Source organism: Malaya genurostris, chromosome 2 (assembly GCF_030247185.1).
Source record: "Malaya genurostris strain Urasoe2022 chromosome 2, Malgen_1.1, whole genome shotgun sequence".
In the NCBI taxonomy this organism is placed as follows: domain Eukaryota; kingdom Metazoa; phylum Arthropoda; class Insecta; order Diptera; family Culicidae; genus Malaya; species Malaya genurostris.
In genome coordinates, this window is record NC_080571.1 from 279521966 (window position 1) to 279548641 (window position 26676).

Genomic DNA, 26676 nt, shown 5'->3' on the forward strand with positions numbered 1-26676 from the left:
GCTTATGACAAAATCAACAGATATGTTAGTTGAATCAACATTTTAGTTGAAACAACCAGGGCGTGAAACAACAATTGCAATATTGTAATTTTGTGATTTGCGGGTTCTCCGTGTACAAACCAAAAACCCCTAAATGTTCATGTTTTCATGTGACGTTACTGAATATGAAATAACGCGAAAGAAGGATAACTTGTTTTAACTCATAGTGTGACATTGTATTAACTTCGTTGATAAATTAAAATTAATCTCGAATATTGTTACTATTATTGAAATGTTTCATTAGAGCGATAAACAAAACTGTGAGCGTGACGAAGATATAATTTTTGGTATGTCTATTATTTTTGCACGTCGTATGTCGTCGATAATTTTTGCACGTCGTCGATTTATGGGAAAAATCGACGACGTGCAAAAATTATCGACGATGGTAGCGTGGTACGATGGCGCTCAGTTTAGATGTTCTGGGCGAAACATTTTGATGATTAGTAAGTGTTATATGCTTTTTTCAAAACACGTTATAAGAGCTGCATACCATCTGCAGCCCATTGTGCTTCGACAGCGCCACCATGCTTTCACGGTTAGGATTCATTCTTCTCGTACCGGCACTGAATGAACCCAACGCATATAATTCATTTATATGTACAAAATCTCGGTCAACCTACAGCCGAACCGACAGCATTGCTGTACGCCAACCGGCCGAGTGTGTTCTGTTAGTTCCGAGGGAAGCGTGAATCGTTGCAGACGTGTTTTCACCAGACGTAGAAACTGCACTTCTTTCTTTTGATGAACAGTGCTGAACGCGCGTTTTTTTTAAATGTGGTAGATCCGACAAGTGTGTGCCGCTCAGTCGCTATAAAACGCAACCACCATCAGTTTAAGTGTATGGTAATTGTTTACTTATAACGCGACTCACAGAGTAATGCCGCCTTCGAATGACACACATTCATTCCGGGGTTTAGTGATTTTCAATTGAAGTTCGACAGTGTGGATGTGTTCTATCGGAAGTTGCGAGTTCCAGCAGTGCGCGCACCACTTAGTCCGCGGAGTGCCTACAGTGTTGTTTTTTTCACGATTTTATAGCATATTGGAGGTTGCATGCTTGTGTGAATGGGAGTGATGATAATTCTTCGCTCGACGTCTTGCCATTGATGACGGGTGAGGGCGCAGCAGCAGCAGTAGGGTAGGACCCCCAAAAAGAAGCACACAGCCAACCGTATAGGCTTTTTTTCGAGACGGAACGGGTGAAGAAAACAATCTCGTTGGCCGTCCCAGTCCGTAGCTGGAAAGGGCAGAGTCAGTGAATGGAAACGACGACAACGACGACGTCGAATTATAAGAAAACCGAGATATTAGAAGCGAATTCACAGTCCCGTGCTCATACATCAGTGCCAGTATTGTTGGCAGAAGAAAGCTGGAAAGCCGCTTAAGTCCGGAAGAATTCAATATTTCTATATGATTTAGTGGGTGATTTGAAAAGTAATACGTGCTGCTGGTGCGGTGGTGGAGTGTTTCGAAAGAGTATAAATATACGTTAAAGGTTTTGAAAAGCTAGCGGAAAAAAATTAACCGAGCTTAGCAGTACTGCAGTGCGAATAACAAAACTCCTACTAATAATGTGAGTATATGGAACACACATGGTACATCTTTCGTGAGAAAATTTATGCTATATGCTAATATTAGCCAGTATTTGGGTCACGCATAGCTGTTATAACCTTAAGTTTGTTTATTCTCCAAATGCCAAACGTTTGAGGGTGAAATAATATTCTACTTAGTACCGTCACGCATCGCAATCACTTGAACACGCTAGTTGAGGGTGGTGACGTAACGTCAGGAATACATGCGATAGTAATTGTTATCTCATTTAGCATGTATACGATATAATTGCGACCAGGTTACTAAAACTTGAAGAAGAATATCTGTGAACACCATACACAGCCACCTCCAACAGGTAAACGAGGAGCAGTCAGAATATCACAGCGCGGTCGAGGGCGGGGAAGCTCGCGCAATCAACCGGTTTTGAGCTTACCTTGCGGCAACCTTTTTTCACGTGTGTGAGAGTTTAACGAAATACAAACGCTGTATTCGATTTCACTCTGGACCGGGAGTTCACTCGCTGCCGTCGAAAATATACGTGACATTGATAAGAGATTCAACCGAAAACTGCAACCAGACGGATTCGGCTTGCATTTAGGTGTGGTGAATGTGTGAGAATTCCCTGACACCTGTATTGTAAATCAGTGCTAATTACTGATTGGATTACTGCAGTCAAAACAAAATTCAACAAAATACCATCCTCTTTATGATAAACACTCGATTTCTATGAAAAAAATATATTGCTTGGACGGAAGAAGAAGTGCTCATCTTGCTAATGTGTACAACTTTCAAACACTTGCCCCTGAGACTTAACTCAAAAGTATCAAATAACCGTAGCTCGATGTCATTGTCATTGATGTATGGAACAGTACTGAGTCACATGTTTGAGGGATTTTTTGTATAGACGTTTGAGCATATTTGGCTGAACATTACCAGTAATATTAACCTATACTAAATAGAACACATACTCATTTTCAATGGCTAGGACATGATTGACTACTAGCTTCCGCTTTAGAAGATAAGGCGCTAATTTTACAGCTTATTTTTATTATCAGTAGGATCGCAATACTTCCGCAGCGATTATACTCTCTGCCAAAGCAAACAGCTTTAATAAACGTCAGCCGATTTTTTGTTTGCTATCGTAGAAGGCATTGATTTTTGAAACACTACACTGCCCATACTTGCATATCAGTCCCATATTGAAACTCGGCATGTTGAGAAAAAGACGATCAAAATTTAATTTCCGAATTTTTTGATTTATTGTGCTATCTTATGCTGAATCATGGTATTATTACATGAAATATCGGTAATACACCTTTGCTATTCCAGAATTGCAACCAATTAAAACATTGAAATTTGCACTGAATGGGACTGATATGCGGGTACTTTGCATATGGGACAGACTAGAGTTGATATTTTTTTCACATTTTACTGAACAAACCCTCAAGTTTTATTGCAATATCTGAGAGTATATTAAGGATAGTTTGAATTCCTCAAGCTAATTCAATATTGGCGAAAATCGATATGGGACTGATATGCGAGTATGGGCAGTACACTGCACCATAAACAAAATACATCTGGATTCTCCTGTACAATAGTAATGTAGTTGAGCAACTTGTGACATCAAAAGCGCCATACAGTGAAAAATGGATACGTAAATGCTCCTAAATTGTATCTAAACAGTTAACTGCGCATTTAACACAATCACAGTAGCTAATGGAAAAAAACACCCGTTTCTCACTAGAATCGCTGTCAGTGTCACCGTATAGTGGGAAATCTAGGTTTACTTGATATATGACTGCACTTAGACCAGTTTGCAATAGATGCTGACAGCCAAAAATATTACCCCAAAATTTTTGTAGCATAGAAAGCAACATTCGTTTGGTTTTGTAGAAACAGTAGATTAATCAGAGCGCAGCGATTTTCGTAACTGAAGACGAAGGCACACATTCGAATCGATCCATGTGAATGTTTTGCTACGGTGCAACAAAGTTTTTGTCGAAGAAGTTTCTGCCATTTTTTTTTGGAAGGTTATTGCCCCGAAAGTCAATTTTCCTCTCCACATAGAAAGAGTATAGAATTCCTGGAAAACCAACGTTTGATCGGATCCCCGGAGATCCCTAATATTATATACCATTCGTCTCAGCCCGGCGAGATCGGAAAATATTTTTGGGTATGTATGACCAGAGCTTAAAATTGTCACGTATTTTAATGAATGAATGCAATCCAAAAGCCTCATCTTCGATTTTGTTTACTGTCTGATTCTTAAATGATCGCATTCAAAACAAACGAAACAAAATCACAGTGGTTCAAAAGCCGAATTTTACGCTCTTAATTGATAACTCTTTAAAAAATTTTGAGGTACAGTATATTCATCAAAGTTGCTCAGAATGATAATCGCTATCTTTAGAAAGTGAGATAAAACTATTATTTTAGCTCAGGGTCAACATAGGAGCTAATTAATTTCGATAAAGTTGTGCACAAAGTCATTTCAAAGAAATTTGCAAACTTTTCCGTAACTTGAGTAGAACTTATGATATAATGTATTTTCTGAAAATGGTATCCTAAAACCAGTTTTTGTACGCAAACTAATATATTTTTAAATTCTATGAGTTTTTCATGTTATACAAAGTTTTTCAATTTGCAACTTTCTCCAATATACTATGCCACTATCATTTCAGTTTAATGAAATATAGTAATTTTTCATGTTTTATTAAATATAATTCTAGCTTGACTATCATCAAAAGGCGCAGAAAGGTGCAAATGAGACCACTTACAAGCATTTTTCGTTTCTCACTTCAGCAAAAGAGAGTACTAATGCCAGCGTCACTCGATTCCTTACGATAAGACGAAACCAAAATATCATTTGAATGGAAATTTAATCGAATTTCAATTATCATACCTTCTTTAACATTTTGAAAATCTGTGAAATTTGACTATAAAGAGGGTCTAAAATATGATAAATCAAAGTTAATACTGTCTAGAACCTCTATGGAGAGCAAAACTACTATAGATAATACCTGTTGCTGGTGAATATCATTTTTAATCGTTTTCTGTCATTATCGATTAGCGAAGCTTCGGTTGAATAACGATACGGAACAGTGTATACGATTTGCACTGAAAATGATTGAAAGAGTAAACGAAACGTAGAATATCTCGTTATTGTAATTTGCAAGCGGAACTGAGAGTAATATTTATTTTTGTCTATTTTAAGATAATGAAAATGACTTCCATTAACTCTGTGTATGAATGAGTGTGAATCTTTCACAGATTTTTCTATCCGTTTTAAACAATCTTAGGTTCATTTGGAAGCCATTATTGGGTTTAAAAGCTACTATGAAACGCTATCCGCACTATTCCGGGACGACCGGGACGGGACCATCCGGGACTATCCGGGACGTTTTTTTTCTCATCGGCGATGACTGAGTTGCCGGCGCCGACAGTGCGAAAAGCTCGGCGAGGAATATCGGTGGCAACCAAATGGATTTTATCCCGGATACCGGATTCCAATACATGCACACGCCGGCAGCTCAGTCATCGCCGATGAGGAAAAAAACGTCCCGGATAGTCTCGGATGGTCTCGTCCCGGTCGTCCCGGAATAGTGCGAATAGGGTTTAAAGCTCATGTCCCTTCAAAGTATTCATTAGAGTTTAGTATACGTCTGTCTTTCTAATGAATTAAAAGTGTAATCGGCAATTTTCACAATGAATTAAATTATTCAACAAAGAAGTTTCATTAAATTTTGTGCGCGGAATCAAATTTCTGGTGCCGAAATATTCAGAATGTTACAAAAGGCCTTTGGTGATAATTGTATGTCGCGAGCATATGTTTTTAATTGGAACAAGTTGTTCAAAGGGGGACGCGTCACGTCAAAGCGAATAAAAAAATCAAAGTAATGTTGACAGTTTTCTTTTATTATCAAGGTGTGGTGAATCCCGAATTTCTTCCGACCGGACAAACTGTCAACAACGAATACTATTCGAGTGTTATGCGTCATTTGCGCGAAGCTATTCCTAAAAAGAGGCCAGCATTTTGGGCCGACAACTCTTGGTTTTTGCACTACGATAATACACCGTCGCATACAGCATTGGTTTTTCGTGATTTTTCGCCAAAAATTCAACCAATATCGTTTCGCAACCACCGTATTCGCCTGATTTAGCTCCGTGTGACTTCTGCGTATTAAGCAAACTTAAACGACCGCTCCGGAGAAACCGTTTTGAGTCAATTGAAAACATCAAACGTGAATCGCTATGCGCATTAAAGGGTATTCCGGAAATTGACTTTTACAACTGTATCGAAGATTGAAAAAAAAAACGTTGACCCAAGTGTATTGGGCCGGGGGGATTACTTTGAGTAGGAGGACGAAATAAATTTGGAAGAATAAATAAAGAATTTTGAAATTATGAATAAAGTCTTACTATTTTGTGCCCAAAGCAGTATGACCTTTTAAATGAAACCGACAACCGAGTGGTTTTTATTACCCGCTGAATTTTCGCGGGAGCGCCTGAACCGATTTCAAAAACTTTAAAGACGAATTTCGTACCAAATCGAGTATTCCCAGTTGGCAGTACTCTTTCAGAATTAAATGAAACTTTCTGTACATGTAAGCTTTGTCATCAAAAAATCACTTTGCATGCTTTGTTTTTCCAAAACTGATCTTGACTGTCTTTTGAAAATGGTCAAAGGTTTTTTAATTATTTTTTAATAGTTATTGAACTTGAGCGATCACCGCTGGTTGCTACTCCGTTACTGATCGGGATCAGCGGAAATTGTACAGGGAGTTTCTAGATGATCCGACTTGGGACTGGTAAATCATCGTTCAATGTACATCTTTTGGTAATCCCAGAATTCATTGATCAGTACTGGCGCACGAAAAATAAAATCATTTCAAATCACTAAATAAAGGTCAACAGATTTCACGCGCGTCTTGATTCTTTATTATTTACGCTTTATTATTTTAATTATTTATTAAAATTATTATTTGGTTATATTGGTTGATCTGAGCAGCCGGCTACCGAGAACAAATTATTTATTTATCAAACAAACAAGTATTTTTTACAATTTATTTAATATATCGATATATGTTATCTCTGTTATTAGCTTTGTAATATTAACGAGTTTGCGCAAAAGTTGATTTTTATCATTCAATTTATAATCTTGAAAGACATAATAAGAGATAAGATAAGAGATAATTTAGTAAAATAGAGTAATCAGAAGTTAAACGTTGAAAATGTCTAATAGCTGAAAGGAAAAAGGAACTCCTGCAATTGGCGCCTTTTACGACATGGAAGCAGGAACCCAGTGGATCTATTCTTGGCTCATTTTTTTTTCCGCCAGATTCCACACGGCATCTAGGCTGGTACTGTTTGGAGAAAGATAATAGGTACTAACAGTTTCCTAGTGGACCCCAGTCCCCTTTAATATTTTTTTTATTAATTTTTTTGTTTTATTTTTTTTATTTATTTATTATTTTTTCTTTTTTTCTTCATATTTTTTTTAATAGTTACTAACGAAAAATGAAAATTTCTTCATAAATGGGTTGTACTTATGATTTTCACAAAATTAGTCAAATTTTTGAATAAAAATACTGAAAAAAATCCTTTCCGATTTCCAAAAATGAAAAAAATTATCTTAAAAATTTAAAATAAATTTTCAATAACCCCATTTTTGATTTTGTTAAAATTTTGTCCAAAGATAGGTGGTTATGTATCTAACCAAACATTGCAAGATGACCACTTTTAATATAAAAAAATTCTAACAAAAGCTTTTTTATGTCCAAAAAATTTTTTTCGGATTCTTTCTATCGCAAACTTAACTGAAATTGAAGCCAATATCATACAAGAATCCAGTGAAATTTAATTTGTGAGGACATTTCACAGAATACCCTATCGCTAGTTCTCGATATTTGCAAAAAGTATTACTGATGGACAAGAAAAATAATTAGTTAGAAACACTTTTTTCCTAAAACTGCCCGTCTTACAATAGACGAATTTCGTGCTAACTCGAACAAATATTTGCAGAACCTACTCAGATTTTAATGAAACTTGCTGTACTCGAAGACTTTGTCACAAAAAAAAAACACTTCGTATACTTTGTTTTTCCAAAAATGATCTAGACTGTTTTTTGAAAAGGGCCAAACATTTTTTACCAATTTTTTTTCTAATAGCTATAGTCGAAAACTGAGAAATTCTACAAAAAAGTGTTGAATGATTTTTTTAGAAAATTAGTCAAGTTTTTGAATAAAAACAAGGAAAAAAACCCAATCGACTCCTACACTGAAAAAAAAAAACTATTTGAAAACATTGAAACCGATTCAAATAAAACATTTAGGATTTGGATGAAATTTTGTTACAAGATAGGTGATTATGCTCCCTACAAAATTACACAGGAAAAAATCACTTTGGACTTTGGAAAAGTTTTTTTTACAGGGTCCGGCACTCGAAGTGTAACCAACTTCAGACCTTCGAGCCTGGCGTCAAGGTAAATGCGACATATTATCGGGAAAGTATTCTGGAGGTTGCTTTGAAGCCGTGGGCAGACAAACATTTCGGTGGCAGACCATGGACGTTTCAGCAGGACTCGGCACCGTCTCACAAAGCTCGAGTGAACCAAGAATGGCTGAAAAACAACGTTCCGAACTTCATTACGTCCACACAATGGCTCTCGTCTCTCGATCCCCGTCCCTGTCCACCATCTTCATTGGAACTAACAAGATCTTTTTTGTCACTAACTTTTTCGTTACCCCTTCCCTGTCTCTTCACCATCTCGATGGCAACTAATTAGATCTTTATCGTTTTCAAACATTTTGTTCCCACATCCCCTTTTTACCCCTTTTCCACAATATTTACTTTTTTTTTCATTCTCTTCCGTAACATCACCATCATCGTCCACGGAAGGCCGCCCCAGTCGAAAACCAGCATGCGGGCCACCCGCCGGGCCTTCGTAGCCTGGGGGTGTTTCCCGCGGACCCACACGGACCGAAGGATGCGGCCAACATGGATCTTCGCCAACGGCATATGGAAGACCCTCATGCAATATTCAATTCACCGGCCACTACCGATCGCTTCTCGAGAATCCGCTACCGCTACATTACATAATGATACTATTCTAGTTTTAAGTTAGTCGTAATTAAAATTAGTAAATACCCTTGGCATCTTAGAGCTTAAGCAGTGTGCCTTATAATTATATTATAATATTGAATAAAAAAATGGCGCTCGTATTCACCAGATGCGAATCCAATGGATTATTCTCTTTGGGCCATTTTGGAGAGCAAAGTCCGAACTAAAAGATACACCAGTCTCGAGGCTCTGAAAAAAGTTATTGTCCGCGAGTGGGCCTAAATACCTGCAAGTCACATTCGGCAGCTTGCGATTCGTTTTTTGACCATCTCAAGGCCATAGTCAAGGCAAAAGGTGGTCATATCGAGCAAAAGTGAATTGATTCTGAATTTTGTATTATTTTTACACATTTTGTACTTTGAATTAAGTAAAAGTAATTTTCCAAACTGAATTTATGCCCTTTTTAATTGGTTACACTTCGAGTGCCGGACCCTGTATATAATTTTGTTTTCTTCAAAGTTTCCAATTTGAATTTTCGTCTGTAGGTAGGGAACATAATAACCTATCTTGTAGCGAAACCTCATCCAAATCACAAATGTTTTTATTTTTTTCAAATCGACTCCGAATTTTCACAATCGATTTTCATCAGTGATTAGGAATTTTTTCGATATTTTTATTCAAAACTTGATCAATTTTGTAAAAAACACCCATACAACACTTTTTTGTAGGATTTGTCAGTTCTCGACTACAGTCATTTGAAAAAATTAGTAAAAAAAAAAGTTTGGCCCTTTTCAAAAAGACCGTCTTTTGATCATTTTTGGAAAAACAGAATACGCAGTGTTTTTTTTCGTGACAATGTGGTGATGCCAACTTTGAATAGGAATTAGCGCAATATTAGTCAATTTATAGACTGTTGGTAGGGAAAATAATTGCCTTTTTTGAGACAAATTTCTGTGAACTCTAAAATGATGTTTTTTCTGTTGATCGATTTTAAATTTTGGAAATCGCGTTCATTTTTCAGTGTAGGATTCGAATACACGATTATCGCGCTAAATCGTATTCGGATTTAGCAGCACCTTCTCAGATTTGTATGAAACTTTCTCGACATATAGACTTTTTCGCAAAAACCCACTTTGCATACTTTGTTTTTTTCCAAAGTTAATTTAGGCTAGCTTTTAGAAAGGGCTAAACTTTGAAGAAAAATAATTCTTAAATTATAGTCGAAAAAGGACACGTCTTACATAAACGTGATGTGCCAGTGATGTTCACAAAATTAGTCTAATTTTCGAATAAAAACACTGAACATGTTATCAAATTATACACTGAAAATATTGAGCTTAGAAATTTGAACTCAAATTTCTAAAAAGGACCATTTGTTATTCGAATAAAATTTTGTCCCCTGTCCCTGTCAACCTCTCATAGGCACTAAATTTCTGTTTGAGCTGTTAGTATAATGTTGTCACTATTAGTACTGTTGTTGTACCGTTGAATTCCACTATGTTATATCACGTCATTACACTCTCACAAAGTCACTATTTTCACAGTCACTATTTTTCCGAAAGTGTATCAAACGTTATAATACAGATACGTATTTCGGAATGATATTTGCATCCTTCTTCAGTGTATCGGTTTTATAAGTTTATTGAAAGAACGCTGCAGTGAAGTTCCTTTTATACAAACGTAAGTAGGTAGAAACGTAAGTAGGTAAACAGCAAAAGGAAAAAAAAGTTGAAAAGGTAAAAACAGGTAACAGAAAACTGGAAGAGTTAAGTGTTTTCTATGTTTGTTTCTATCTTGGATATGGGTAGTAACTGGAAAAGCCAAGAAGATCTATTCCCTTGGTCTCGGTTTTTTTTAAAGAGATGGAGTTGTTTCATAGGCTCTCATAGGCATTTTTAAAGCAAAGAATTTTTTCTAACAAAAACTGACTTGACCAGCATTTCGGCTGATATCGAACAACTAGCAATACGGCATTCGGTGTATTTTTCTCACAAATTTAGTTTCATTGGAATATTGGATAATAATGATTTTCAGTTTAGTTTAGTTTTCGATAAAAATACATTGGATAAAAATATCAGTTTGGACATCTAATTATTTTTGTTAGAAAATGTTTTTTTCCCTTAAAGTGCCCATCTTTCAATGTATGAATGGTTGGTAGGAAACATAATCGCATATTTCGGGACAAAATTTTACCCAAATCAAAAATCGAGTTTTTTGTAAATCGATTTTAAGTTTTTAAATTCATTTTAGAGTCCAGGGATCGTTATTTTTTTTCATTTTATTCTAAAATTTTAGTGATTTTGTGAAAAACACTAGTTCAGTACTTTTTTGTAGGATTTCTCATTTTTCGACAATAACTATTTGAAAAACAAACTGTTAAATCAGCTTGGCCCTTTTCAAAACAAAGTCTTGATCAATTTTGAGAATAATCAAAGTTTATGTGACAAAATCGAAATGTGCAGAAAGTTTCATCCAAATTTGAGAGGATGCTGCCAAAATTTGTTCAAGTTGGTGAGAAATTCATCAAACAACAAAAAGTGAAAATAACCTAGTGATTTCAAGACTCTTCTTCAAGAGAAGACGCCATGAATACTGACGGCAATAATAGTAAGCCATCACGTCCGGAATTATTGACGACAGCTAAGAGAAGCTACAAAACGCGAGAAAAAAAAACATCAAAAAGTAATTAAATTTCGATTGTTGCCAAAATCCCAATTGTACTAATTGGCTACCTCATTCAGAGCTTCCCGTTCTTCTCTTGACAGTGAACATCTTCGACGATTTTGCCACGGCTCGCCATACCGGTTCGGAATAGTCATTCGGCTGAAACACCTTTCGAAGATTTCTACCTTTCCAAATGAGAATAACCGGATATTGATAAACAAGCAGTGGAAAGGAAAACGACTTTGCACAAATCACCCAAGTCAAACAGTATGGTCAATTGTTTCTGCTACTTTTCCTGCATATTTTTGTTTCGCAGTAACTGACATATTCACCTCACGAAACTTGAGTTATGATGGCTGGGGCTGGCTGGCTATCGACTGCCTGCTTCAAGCTGTGTCTAACTGATAAGATTCATGCAGTATGGAATTCGTTAACCATCCAAGGAATTCTTCGTGTTGCACACATGTGCTCAATTCACTTTGCAGCACAACTTAATCGTAAATAAATGTGTTTTGTTGTTGTTAAAAGAATTTTTAATCAGTTCTGTGTAAATGGGCATTGAAATGTACGGTATTCAATATCACTGTCATTGGACGTCATGCGGCATTCAAAATAATTTCTCTGATAGGCGTGTTCGATACACACTCAACACAGATAACCTTCCCGGTGTTGTGACGCAAGATGCTATAAAGACTCGTTCGGAAAGCACGGAATGATTCATCGCTTCCATACCTGGTTACTGCTTCATACCTGAATCGATCAACGTGATTCAGATGAGCGAACAAAACACATACGAGCAAGTCGCGGCATTTTGCGGCTTAATACTTTTAAATCGGTTGCGTTTTTGTTGACATACACTCATACATCAAAATGTGCCAAATGAATCACATTACTTTCACTGGTGTGAGTTTAATCGTCTCTTCAAGTAGCTCCAGGTAATATTTTACCAAGCGGGAAATTTCGCAATGGTCTTTGTTTCGAGTTTGTGTATCAGCTAAGCAATTTGTAGTTTAAGTGACGATCACAACCTGACCAGGCAAATAGACTATTGCACATACACCACCTGTCAGGTGGAGGCAATTGTTTTGGATCAAAGTTGCTTTGATAGAATTGATTCTGATGTCGTTTTCGCTTGATGTCAAACCTAACCCAGTTTCCACCATAACTGCTATCAATCCGTTTGTTTGAAGTCCGTTTCGAACTTAGTTTCAACGCCATTGAACTGAAAGTCGAGTCAATTTCGAACCTGATTTTGATATCAGGTTTGCTCTCACCCCCGTTGCTAAGCGCGAACCCAACTCAGTTTCGTGAGAAATGTTTGCTTGATAAAACTACCCTGGACCAGTTTCAGTTTCCTCAAGCGAAAACGACATGAGTATATTTGTAGGGACTTCTTATCTAGACTGAAAATCGTGTTTACTTGTTTTTAGAAAAAATCGCTCGTTGTCGAGCTCTTCTATGAGCACCCAAAATAAGGCATTTGGGTAAATAACCGATTACTTTTTCTGAGTTCATAGTGATTAATAACTGAGTCGTTAGCGACTCAAACTTTGACTTAATCGTAAAATTAAGGTAGCGCGCATTGCCAAAGTTGTCATGACAAAACTTTGGGCAATCTTACATTTTCCTAAACATTAAGGTCGTCGTTCGTTAGTTTGGTTTATGTAGAACGCTAGTTACCTCAAAACTGCGGAGATGCATTTTAGTTGATTTTGGGTAGGATTCGACCCAAAATTAGGCAGCGGCTAGTAAGAGTGTATACTCATAACACTGAAGACGGGAAGGATAACTTTTGTTGTTTACATTTAAATATAGCTTGTTTTGTTGGTCATTGGTTGCAGTGAGCAATATTTAATTTACGTAATTTGTCTACGTTTCAAAGATTTATTACATTATCTTCAATGTAAAATGATAGGCGAAACATATTTTTAGTCGTTTCGTTTTTAAGATAAAAAATAGTCATACGAAACGTTGGCCTTTGAAATAAAATATATCTTTATAAAGCAACGAATGATTAAAGAAGCCACCTTTTAATAGTTCAACAATTCTATTTTTAATTGAAAACTGAAATCTTAATTTTTTAATCTATATAAACAGATTGGTTTTACCTGTGCTAGTTTTCTGTAGTCACATACGAACTATAGACTTTCCAGAAAGTATGGACGCACTTTGATTTCACTGTAACTAATTCACACGTGTTAGATATTCAAATTTTATTCGATATACTGATAATATTAGACCACAACAACAGAATATTATTCTCAACATTTGCTACTTAGCCATTGTAGACTAGCTGGCGCACCTTCTTGCAAACGTTCCTCATTAAATTCCGTACAGACTTCTTGGCGACAAATTTTGACACTTTTTCCAATCTTGTTGAAACTGTTGAATGGTTTCGGCTGCCGAGACATGTTTCCTAAGATGTGCCTTCGTTAATGCCCAAAATTCCTCAATTGGTTGAAGTTGTGGGCAATTTGGTGGATTCATGTCTTTTGGTACGAAAGCGACATTTTTGGTAGTATACCATTCTACCGTTGATTTCGAGTAGTGGCATGCAGATCAAATCCCCAACAAGAGTCGTATTGTACAGCTTTCGAACCCTCGGCCTGATCGATGCTTCTGGTTTTGGACTACGTTTTGGTTGTTTCTGCTTCTTATAGGTTCGAAGATTCAAACGTTCTTTAGCGCGAAGAACATTTGACTTCGAAGTGCCCACTTTTTTGGCCACATCCCGAACTGAAACCTCCTTCTTTTGCTCGAACGCCTTCAATATACGTTTATCCAACTGAGGGTTAGCAGGACCTTTTTTCGACCCGTTTTCGGTTTATCCTCAAAGGTGTTATCCTCACCGAACTTCCTGATTGCATTTCGCACGGCTTTTTTACTTACTCCTTCCATCTTTGCTATCTTTCTCAGTGACAGTCCGCGTTCTGTGCTCCGTTTGTACACAATTTTTCGACGTTGTTCTGCTGAAAGTCCACGCATTTCGAAACAAACTAATGAGAACGAATAAACAACTGCACAAGTGGTTAGAGAAGAGTGTCAACAACAGGACGCAGCCATAAAAATTGACAGATTCTGAACCATTGCGAAATGGCAGCGGTTTTTGGTTGCGTCCATACTTTCTGGGACAGTCTATACATCCATATTTTTAGATTAATGAATATTAAGTGTGTCAATGATAAAACATTGGGTTGATAATTCGAAAGAAATACGCATGATTTTGTCTGCGTTGAAATGCAGGGTGAAATTTGATCGGAATGTTCTTTATTATATTGCCTTCGTCTGTCTTGATAGCTTGTGGACAAACTTTTAAACGGAATAGTTCACTATATTGATGAGAGTAACACATATGGTTTTTTTTTGTTAGTATCAATAGGTTACGAAAAATATTAAAAACATGCTTATCAATTTTTCTTCAGCTACTGACACCTTTCATATTGGTTTACGGACTTCGAAAAATGAAATTGAAAATGGTTTAAATATTTTCAACGTCACTTTGAGGACATAAACGACTCTGTAACTTCTAGTACTGAAAATACTTTTACACATTCATTTTTAATACATGGAATTGCATATTTCTAACTGCAAATTTAAGGAAGTTTCATTGACAAAATTTATTGACAAAAATATTTTCTTAATCCACCTAGTGGTGTGATAATACCTTTCTGTTGTCATTCGAATATTCCCATGAAAACATACTTTCATTAGTATAATTTTGGATACGAATTTGTGTTGATGTTTTGACATCAGCACTTATGTCGCAAATACTGTAATATACCTCAAATCAAATGTATTAGCCATAATCCACTTGAAATTAATCATAGGTCACTTTCTGAAATAATTGTGCTGATAAAAACTGTGATTTGTCGGATTCGTCACTTCTACGATTATATCTCCGGAACCGGAAGCGCTAGCAATATTTTCTTCGAACTTGATCCACAATCCAGCATTAGATTATTGTTGAAATCGGATCATCGATATCCTAGAAAAACGAGCGGAGAGAAGAGAAATTGCATTTTGTCGGTTACTTCAGTTATATAACACATGGATCAATAAGTCCCGAGACTAACACTGGAAACAACATTTTTTTTGCAAATTTTTTTTATTCATCAGCAGGGGTGATACAATGGTTCCAAAGTTTTTCCAATTTTTCAATACCATGTTCATAAAAAAATTTATCTTTCGCTTCAAAATAAGCTTCAGTTTCAGCGATGACCTCTTCATTCGAGCCAAATCTTTTTCCCTGGAGCATTTTTTTAAGATCAGCAGAGCCAATAGTCACTGGGGGCTAAATCTGGCGAGTATAGGGGGTGGGGAAGCAGATCAAAGCCCAATTCGTTCAATTTTAAACTGCTTTCTGAATCATCGACTCGTTGCTGTTTTTGTTCCATCGAAAGCAATCGCGGCACCCACTTAGAAAGAACTTTTTTCATGCTCAATTTTTCATGAAGGATAATAAATACACTTCCATATGATATCTGTGTCATCTCAGCAATCTCACGGAGCTTCACTTTACGATCTTTCATTATAATTTTTGTCACTTCACTCACATTTTCCAGTGTAACGGCTTCCAAAGGTCTACCCGAGCGTTCCGCGTCGTTTGTGTCGGTACGACCACGTTTGAACTCGGCGAACCACCGACAAATCGTTGCTTTTGATGGACAAGAGTACGGATAACATTTTTCAATCCATTGTTTCGCTTGCACGGTGTTTTTACCCATTAAAAAACAATGTTTTATCAAAACACGAAACTCGGTTTTTCCATTTTTTAAACAAACTACAAAACGACTTTTCTCCAACCTCGATAACTCAGCTGTTTCTGATCGGATCGACTTAAAATTTTGACCCGTTTCAAGCAAAGGTTAGTACTCTAGCAAGACGTGGTTACTGGTTTACTACGAGCGCCATCTCTGCTTTAGTCTCGGGACTTATTGATCAATGTGTAAAATCTATGTCCGGAACAGGAAATGACAGCCTTTTGATTTTAGAACTCGAATTTCAACTCAATAGCAGATTTTAAACGAGCCTTGGATTGTTGAGATCGGTGTACTCGTTTCCTAGGAAGTTGAGTGGATAGAAAACATTTTGAAAAGATGTTGTTGATATGATTCAGCAGTCATTTGCCTATCTATGCGTACAGTAAACAATATCGGTGATAATCGTAGTAATATTATTTCATCAGAGACATCAGTTTAGACATTACACTACGGTATAATAGGAGAAAAATGTACTGCGAGTAGCATTAATTTTACGTCTGCCTAGCGGTTTATGCTGAGCTGTCAGGTCGCACTATCAGCAGGGCTTGCATTTTGAAGCAACGTATATTAACAAAAAAGTTTTACCGTCTTTGCTACTCACACACATTCGTATGTCGGGTAAAATTCACAGCGCAACCCAAGCAAGGAGAGCTGCTTCGTTCGTTCATTAGTTCATTGAATATGTGCGGTAGCTGATGACTATGCTTCATGTCGTTCTCATATTGAAATTCTAGGATATATACATCTTCGGTTGACGATTAGTGCCCTGGTTGATGAATTTTTCTACATACTGAAAACTGGTTCGAACTAGCATGCGGAATGTGTTTTATGCACCCTCCGCAAAGCTAGTATAGCGGTATGTAAAATGTTCACTTTTCCACACGGGGATTAGTATTTATAAAAGAATATCAAAAAGTGATAAATTGTTACTACTCGTAATTGCCTTGCACCGTCTAGTTAGGTTGCTTTGCCTATGTTATAGAAGAAATCGTGTGCATCACATCATCCGAAATTCCGCTGGGTAATCTTCTCAGACCTTTAACATTTTTATTGTATATTAACGACGTGAATTTGTTCTTTTTTAAGCCTGCTTCTTTTGGTTTGATGAAAGAATAAACCTTTTTTTATTTCTTAGAAGATAACGAAGTTCTGCTCAGTTAGTGCAAGTCTCAATAGATGATGATCTAAAAGGGTTAAGACTAGGTTTGATGAATCAGCCACATGCAGTAGTACATCCCTTCCGAACTTTTTCATTTGCTCTCAAGCCGCTTTCGCAATGTGAAGCGGAGCTTAATCTTGAAGTCGTATCACTATGATCTGTCTAGTATCATATTCTGATCGTTTTAAATGAAAGGATTGAATTCAATTGGTCATTTGTTGTTCGTAGCGATGAGTATCAACCGTTTCACTTAGTTAAAACAGTTCTTAATAGTCATTCATTGGTTCAGGTTTGTGTTAATCTGCACATTACTAACTTTCATTTTCACTTTTTGCCTTCGGCTCATCAGTACATTAGCAGATTATGTCGAACTGTCTAGGCCACCTCGCGGATCAACATAATACGCTAAGCAGACGTAAAGTATTTGCTATTTACAAATCACTTATGTGCAACGAAATGCAAAGTCTCTCACGATGTGCTGAAAGAATGAAACAAAAACGACATACTGGCATTTATATAACAACCTCACTGATCCCACCAAACACTTAGAAATGCCTTCTTGCCGAATCGATTTGATACCTCATCTGGACTAGCCCATGATTTTTTGCATTTAGAACTCAAAATAGTGCCACAATCCTATGCAAAAATTACTCCCTTTTGTACCTTTCGATTTTACGGGTTTCTTTCTGTCTTTCATTCAATTCATTTTGTAACCATTTTTCATCTTATGGCCATTTTATATACAATCAAGCTGTTTAACAGTTCGGTTTCACATCTCAACCAAGTCAGTCGATAAACCAGAACCGCTTACGTTCGGGACAGAAGAAATCAAGTACAGTATTGTGTAGTGAACAATAGAACGATCTCGAAATGAGTGAACCAAACGAACAAAAGCTACCGCCGGTACGAAAGAATACAATTATTGTTGACTTCAGACAGTGCAAAATTCGACCTTCGATACGAGAACTTGAAGGTTTGCTTAAGGAGCAAATGCATCTTGACATTAAACGTGTGCATTTACTTCAATGCAATAAGACCAATAATGTTGTTTATATCCAGTTCTATAAAGGGTTGGATGCAATACAATTCGCTAAAGACAACAATAATGTGCACTATGTAGAGCATGAAAATATCAAGTACAACATTCCAGTATATATGGAAGATAGTGCTATAGAAGTGCGTGTGCATGATCTTCCCTCAAGCGTCATCGATCCTTATATTCGCCATACCATGTCCCAATACGGAGAGATTCTCTCTATCGAAAAAGAAAAGTGGAAGAATTTTTTCCCCGGTATTCTAAATGGCGTACGTTTGTTACGCATGCGCTTGAGGAGGCCTATACCTTCTTATGTGACATTCGGTCAGGATTCAAGAATACCGTGCAAATCACTTGTTACCTATGACAATCAGATGGCCACATGCCAATATTGCCAAAAAGCTGTTCACTACGGTAAGCCATGTGATAAACTGGACAAGGAGACAACTACACCAAAGGACAACGGTGCTTCCTTTACACCAACCCCAAGCAACCCCAGTACACCTGTGACAGTCACCAACAACAGGGAAGTATCCTTCAACGAAACCATCCAATGTAACCCCTATAGACAAAGTACACCAGCTGCAGTTAACAGCTTACCATCCAACCAACCAGCAACTGCAAACAATGTACAACAAGGCGCATCTACAGCAACTAGCAACGAAATCAACAACAATACCACGGCAATGGATGACGAGACGAACCACGAACAAACTGCCCCTCAATCCTCGCAGGAAGAAAATGGAAGCTCCTCTCCCCCTAGAAAAAGGGTGACAACGAGATCCAATACAAAAAAAAATTTATCTAAAAACTCAGCTAAATCAGCCACGTAAAGGCTATGCAAATAGGCCTGAATAAAATATCTTTTAAATAAAAAAAAAGCTGTTTAAAATTTCTGGTTTATTGAGTTTGGGTGTCACTTGAAAGTACCTGCAATTCAGAGTCTTTTAATTCTCCGTTTCTCTGGGGAATGATCTTTGGGGAACCAAAATGTCAAAAACTGATAACATAGCACTTATTTTACTGGTACATGAAAATTTATTAAATTTTTCATATTTACCAGTAACTTGTTTAGAACAAGTTTCGCATAATTTATTCCAACTAATCGAATATCCTCATTACACGGAAACGGAAAACTACCCAATTTGGAAAACTTTCCTCCTAACTTCGGGGTTCCGTTCAATAAGACCATTAGGTGAAGTTGCTCTAAGAAATTTCCATGACCTTCGCTGTTGGGTGATTTTGCTCTTTTCGTTTGACAACAATGGAAAGAGCGAATGCAAGCTAAATTAAAAACAACTCAAAATGAAGTTAAATTTTGTCAAATAATAGGTACTCCTTATTTTCTGTGCAGATTCAATCAAATTGAATTATTTTGTAATTTTTATTTAGTAACAACTCATTCAAACATTTATAAGTTGTAACAAAATATTTATCTCTGACAGAAGAGAGCTTCCCAAACAATTTGCTATCTAAACAGCTGCAAAACTTACCACTAGGGGCGAGGCAAAAAAAAATAAAGCCCAGCCGCTTGTGAAGAATTCTGACAGTCCACAGAATCCTGGTTTGATTCCGGGTTTGATTAACTTTTTGGGTATATAAAAATTTTAGAATAAGAATGTTTTTATTTTGAGTGCAAGGAACTCAAGTTTTGAGTTGAACTAACTCAAATTTTGAAGAAAATATTTTTTCCTTATTTTGAGTAAAAATATTCAAATTTTGACAGCTTCGTCCCTTAACTCCCCGAGTAGCAAACATTGTTCTAGTACTGAATTTATTAACTCTCCTCGCAACGATTAAGTGATTGAAAAAGCGCACTTTCCTTGTATGATGTGCAACAAGTTTCTTGTTTCATATGTTTCACATCAGTAATATTTGCTAAGTGGAAAACGGAATTTAAACTGCTCAAATGATCTTGTCGTACAGTCAGTTGAAAACCCGGATGTGGAACTTAATCCATTGAGGTTTTTGAGTTGGTTCCACAAGCAGTAATATGAATGAATTTTATATCCTTTACAAAAACGTGTAGAATCAATTGTCTAACATATCTAACAAAAAAAAAACGATATGAAGCAATTGTGAAACATAACAATTATAAAAAGTTTTAATTGCTACTTGGGTCAAGTTTAGAGTACGTGAACTTTTTATGAATTTTAGTGGTGTGTCACTAAATTTTGAGTTATGATCAATGAAGTTGTAGAGCATCGGACAATCGTCGTGTTCCTTATTTGCTATCTTCTGCACTCTTTTGCTTTAGCGAGACACAGGGCAAACGTCAATCTTGTGCGAAATGCAATCGTAAGCTTCGTACACGATTCGTCCGATGTTTCAATATACTGGGATTTGGTTTCATGGTAGTCCATTAGCAGCAAGCAACACAAATTAGGTTATTTTTATTTTCAGTGTACAGACTAGGGCCATTACATTATGACAGGACATTTTTCATCCAATTCGAAATAACTAAAAAAAGAAGGCCTTTCGTTTCGCGGTCTAACGCAACATCACAATTCGTACTATACCAGGAAGTTTGAGCTCCGCTCGGTCTGAACAAAATGATGCTAATGTACATTATAATCTCTTTTAGACGGCACGTCACATGTCGCGGAAAGAAGTAGTTCGAACGCACCTGACAGAGATAATTTTAGACTCGCAGTTGCACCGTACATCAGCTGTTAATTGCTCACAGATTTATTTACTGTGATGGGGCAGACACGCGGTCTTTCATCGCCGAGATTGTCACATGTCATTCCGCACCGTAACATTCCACATCGCGACACATTGGTTCGGGACTCACCAAACGACTCGTGTTGAGTTGATAAATTTTATCCAAATGATTTTAATCACTTGATCGATCAGTATACAGGAAGGTGTTGTAACAACAAGGATGAGCCAGTATACGCTAGAGTTATGTTTATTGCAGTCAACAATGCTCCATCGTTATAAAATTGAATATAACTTCGTTGAGTTAGATGAGATTAGCTGAGAGCTCAACTGCAACGGAAATTAATCAGAAAAGTTTCACTAGACAACATTTTGTCCATTTTTCGCAGGACTTCGGGCCATGGTGCATTGTCAGCATTCACGAGGGCATCCGTTTATGGGGAATGTTTGTAGTTTAGTGATCTGTAACGGCAAGACACATACCGCAAATTCTCGCGCATCTGCATAATGAGTACTGAGGGGGTGGCAATTAGAGTCTAATGCAAACGAGTCGTAGTTTACTGGAACGCGACAGATAAAATATACGCGCTGGCAAAAGGTTGAATATCGTCACCACCCGCCGATCGCCCAGGCTTAACATTTTGCGCCGTATGTACTACCAATATTAACTTTTCCAGATTCGCTCATAAATATTTCGACCAGTGAATAACGGGGAAGCAAAAACATTCACGAAGTGTTTATGCAGTATCGAAGCTTCGTGGTAGGCCAGCAGCAGTTCTCATAAATTTCATTGTGCTTATTTTTAGAGCAGCTGCTGATATTAGCTCAGCGGTCCATTCGCACAGTTTGAGCAAGTGAACAATGCATTCAATGTGAGAATATGCCAAAACGGATATCGCTTTTTCATCGCCTACGAGGTTACTTCGATGCAAGGGAATATACTCCACGAATTTCGTTTATGTTATACGGATAAAACAACATCAACTTAAATATTAATGATGGAGACAATTTGAAAGAACAAACTGATATCACCGAGGATATCGCTGAAGTAAACCACTTGTCATTTTTTTTAATACTACTTATGGGATGAACGGAGAAAACTGTCTCACTACAACTCAATCGGAGTACCCAAAACAAAATCTTGAATAAAACATGTTTTATATTTCTTTTTGTAGTACATTTTATCGATTGAAAGTACTTGACTTCGCAGTTTTATCACAACGGCTAATGTCGATTGATTTATGACTAGTGACCAAATTAATAAAAATAATGTCATCCAGACTCTTTGCAAAAGTCTTACTACAATAATTACTTTTGCCAAATACACATAGTTACTCACAGAAATCAAACCGAATATCGGACTTTCTTGAAAATTTAGGTAAGGAAAAACTACTAAATAGTTGATTCAGAATATTTGTTTTATTCATTTTTATCACCCATCCTGAATGCCCGCATCTTTCTTTTCACTCCATCCAATTTTGTACAAACGATATTCTCATTGTTTTTGTTGTTTTAACCCATATTTCCTTCACCGTCAGCTCTATTTTAACCGTTTTGTGATGTCTACAAGTACCGTTTTGATCTCGTTTATAGAAGAATCTCTCCTTCAGAAGAGTCTTTCGCCATTTAATAGGAAGCACAAAGGGTCAACTCTGTTTTTGCTAGTTCTAGCATCCTACTACTACGCTCGTTACGTGTTGGAGTGATATCAAACCAACGTCAGTTTGTTTAGAATTTTTGAGTTGATAAAAGTTTCCGGTAAAATTATTGAATTATCTTACGACTTAAAATAGACTCTGCTGGTTTGGCATCACTTCAACACTTTTCGAGCGTAGTGGTAATCCTACCACTAGATAGGATAGAAACAGAGTTGACCCTTTGTGCTTCCTATTAAATGGTAAGATACTCTTCTTGAGGGGAGATTCTTTTACAAAACGAGATTTTCTACTGCTTAATTTCGAAAGTGAATCAAAAAAACTATGGGTTGCCTAATGTTGAAATTTTATGCTGTTATTATTCACACCACACACACACATACACACACACACACACACACACACACACACACACACACATACACACACATACACAAACTGGAACTACTTTATAGTGAGTTAGATTTTCTCACTTTAAAATCAAAAATTATTCGCTTTGTACAGAAATGTAAGTAGATTTAAAATAACCAAACTATTTTATTTTATCAAAACTAGATAATATAAAAACATATAAAATGATCAGCGATTCTGTAAACAAATTATTTACTTTTCGCATTCAGCTCATCAAGTTTTTTTGTGATATTGGGAAAGTTTCGTGTAAATTTCTCGTATAATAAATCCGGAATTGATGAAGAGAGTGCTTAATGAACCACATCCGAAAATCGCCTGCCTGACGCGGAACTTTTTTTGCAAATTTCATAATTTCTTCTTTCGAACATCCTTCGGAACATCAAAGTTAGGCTTGGTAGCGAAAGATACTTGTCCATGAATTGGACGGAAGAAGGTTTCGACGTAAGTTTCGTTATCCATTACGATACAACACGATTTGGTTTGGGAATAACTTCTCAATTGGGGACGAATGTAGTGTGATGGGTTCGTCGATGCAGCCCACCTGGGTTCAATCTCCAACCTTGCACATAGGTCCAGGAAGTTTTGCTGGTCCAGAGAAGCGAATGACCTCGCACATAGGTCCAGGAAGTTTTGCTGGTCCAGAGAAGCGAATGACCTTAATGTTCAAATCTTTATAATAAAAAAAAACAAAATTTCTCAATTGTTTAAACCAATCGTGCGTTTCGTTTCAAAAATAAAATTAAAAGTGATACGGAAAATTCTTGAATTCTGGTAATGTTAGTAATGCCAGTCATGCTAGAATACAAACTAGACGTTCCGATGAAAATATTGGCATCGCTCGGACCACTTTCCGAACACATAATTCGTGTCGATTTGAAGATGTTTCCGTACAAAATTCAAATGGCACATAAACTGCAACCAAGTGATAACCTGCGTTGCGTCGATTTGAATGGCTACTGGTTTCAACAGGACGATGTAACATACCATACAGCTTGACTATATATTATATTGGTTACGACAATTGTTTCTTGGGCGAGTCATATCGAAAAACGGTGATTTTGACTAGCCCTCGAGATCACCCGATTTGACGCCACCAAACTTATTTTGTAGAGGCTATTTGAAATCCAAGGTATACGATTATATACCTTATGATAAAAAAACCGGAATTTTCATTTTAAAATTCCCGCGCTTGTCCAATTGGTAAACTTTTATTCTCTCAACGTTGGCAACTTTTTCATACACATTCTGTCAAATTTTGACGCATATCATACGATTAGTTTTCGTTTGGCGTCTATACAAAGAAGTTGAAAAATTTTCGTGCGGCGATTTTTATAATGGATGAAAATTTAGAACAACGGCTCGCCTTCGAAGCGCCATTCGGTCGATTGTTGTGCGGTTTCGACGTCATATTCATAGATCCACACCTCATCACCAGTTATGATGCATTCGATGAATGTGGGGTCACTATCTGCGTTGGAAATCATCTCTTTGGCCACATCAACACGACGCTGTTTTTGAATGAAATTCAGCTTTTTTGGCACCAGCCGAGAAGCGACGCGTTTCAAACCCAAAACATCAGTTAAAATGTGTTCGGCTGATCCATAAGAGATGCCCAACAACACAGCAATCTCTCTAATCGGTACAGAACGATTTTGCAACATGATTTGCTTCGCCGATTCAATGTTTTCTTCAGTAACAGATGTTGTTGGGCGGCCAGGGATCTCATCATGATCCAAGCTTGTACGACCACCTTTGAAGCGTTTATACCACTCGTATGCCTGTGTTTTTCCTAGACACGATTCACCAAAGGCCTTTTCTAACATTTTCAACACTTAAATCCATTTGCAACACAAAATTTGATGCACGCACGTTGTTCTAAATTTTCATCCATTATAAAAATCGCCACACGAAAATTTTTCAACTTCTTTGTATATGTAGACGCCAAACAAAAACTAATCGTACGATATGCGTCAAAACTTGACAGAATGTGTATAAAAGTGTTGCCAACGTTGAGAGAATAAAAGTTTACCGATTGGACAAGCGCGGGAATTTTAAAATGAAAATTCCGGTTCTTTTTTTATCACCTCCCGTGACACTTGTGGTGTGAGCAGTAGTATAAACGGCTCTAGTAATATATTAGACTAACAACCCTTCCTTTTTCCTACCCGATCTACATTCGTACCTAACTGGCACCGGTACTGATCATTCTATTCTGGGGTTACCAGAAGATATACATTGAATGATGATTTGCCAATCCCAGAACTGATCATCTAGAAATTCTCTGTACAATTTCAGCTGATTCCGATCAGTAACGGAGTGGCAACCAGGGATATGTCATCACACTTAATAGTTTTCTGCACAAAACCGTCTTACACCTTTTTGGGATCAAGTTTACATGTTTGGACAGTTCTTGAGCTATTCTTGAGTCAGACTATTTTACTGTCTATTGAATCAGGTTTTTTTTAAACTCATATGGTTCAAAAATTACAGAAGATTTTCGGTGTACCATTTTTTATCGAATACATCCTTTACATCTTTAAATCAAGATAGCATCAGATCTCAGCGTTTCGTGCATTTCGAAGACAAGAAAAAACGCATAACTTCGAATACTGGCACAAAAGTGCATAATTTTAATAATTCACATAAAGAAAAAAAAACACAACCATGTAAATTAGATTAGAAACCCGCATAACTTCGAAACATGTACAAAAAAACTGCAAAAAAAATAAAAGTGTATTCCTTATACCGATGATTCTGTGGAATTACATAATGACACACGAAAACGCACTTCTTTGTATTTGGAAGTCTTTATTCTTATGTACGTTAGCATTAAGGTTAACCCTTTCATGACCTTAAGATGTCAAGGACGAAATATGTCAGCACAACACAATATTTTAGCTATTGTGGGTTTCAAGTAAGAGAATATCACCAGAAAAATTTAGCAGTGTGCATAAGTTTCCTATAATTTAATGGGAAATATTTTTCCGTATGATCCTCAGAAATGAATAAACGAAAAGTTGGGTTTATTTTATCGTAATTTAATTTATTGCTTTAAGTGCATTAATTATCAGAATAGTAAAAAAAATTGTTTTAATATTCTACGAAACGATTTCTTGTACTCGTTCAGCACAAGTGGACACATTTAATATGTACTGGGCCTTATTACCGGTGTCACTACACGGTGAAAACAAAGTGAAGTGACTGTGACCCTTATTATGAATATCACTTCACGGTGGAAATCAAGTGAAGTGAATGTAGGTCCTTATTACGGAAGTCGCTTCAAAGACAAAAGTAATTACTTGAATGAACTTGATGTCATTATGAACATCACGCCCCCAAAATTTTGTTGAAAAAATTAGTTTTTTCCACTACAGTGATCACTTCACAATGCGTGATACTGGTAATAGGTAAAATCAAGTGAAATGACATGTAAGTGAAGTGAATGTGAAAGTGGAAGTGAAAACGGTAATAAGGACCACTATATCGATTTTGATTGGTTCTTTTCGGCAAGCATTAACTGAGAGAGACGAAAAATATGAAATGATAGGTATTCTAGATTGATTGGCTGCCGGTGTCAGTAGCATAGTGTGGTGAAGAACTACACTTGTTACACGATCATACTTGGGGACTCGAATTTAGTGTTCGACCCCTTCAAATAGAAGGTAGAATAGAATTCATTTC

The 26676-nt window shown here is 36.8% G+C and overlaps 1 protein-coding gene across 3 annotated transcripts in view; it reads left to right on the top strand.

Annotated features, from left to right (window-relative positions):
* The first annotated feature begins 718 nt into the window (after positions 1-718).
* Positions 719-26676, top strand: part of LOC131430261 (vascular endothelial growth factor receptor 1) — a 140469-nt gene continuing 114511 nt past the window's right edge. For all 3 annotated transcript variants that reach the window (XM_058595079.1, XM_058595078.1, XM_058595077.1), the window contains exon 1: positions 719-1612. The gene's annotated coding sequence lies outside the window, so the exon portion shown is untranslated. The remainder of the gene's footprint in view (positions 1613-26676) is intronic.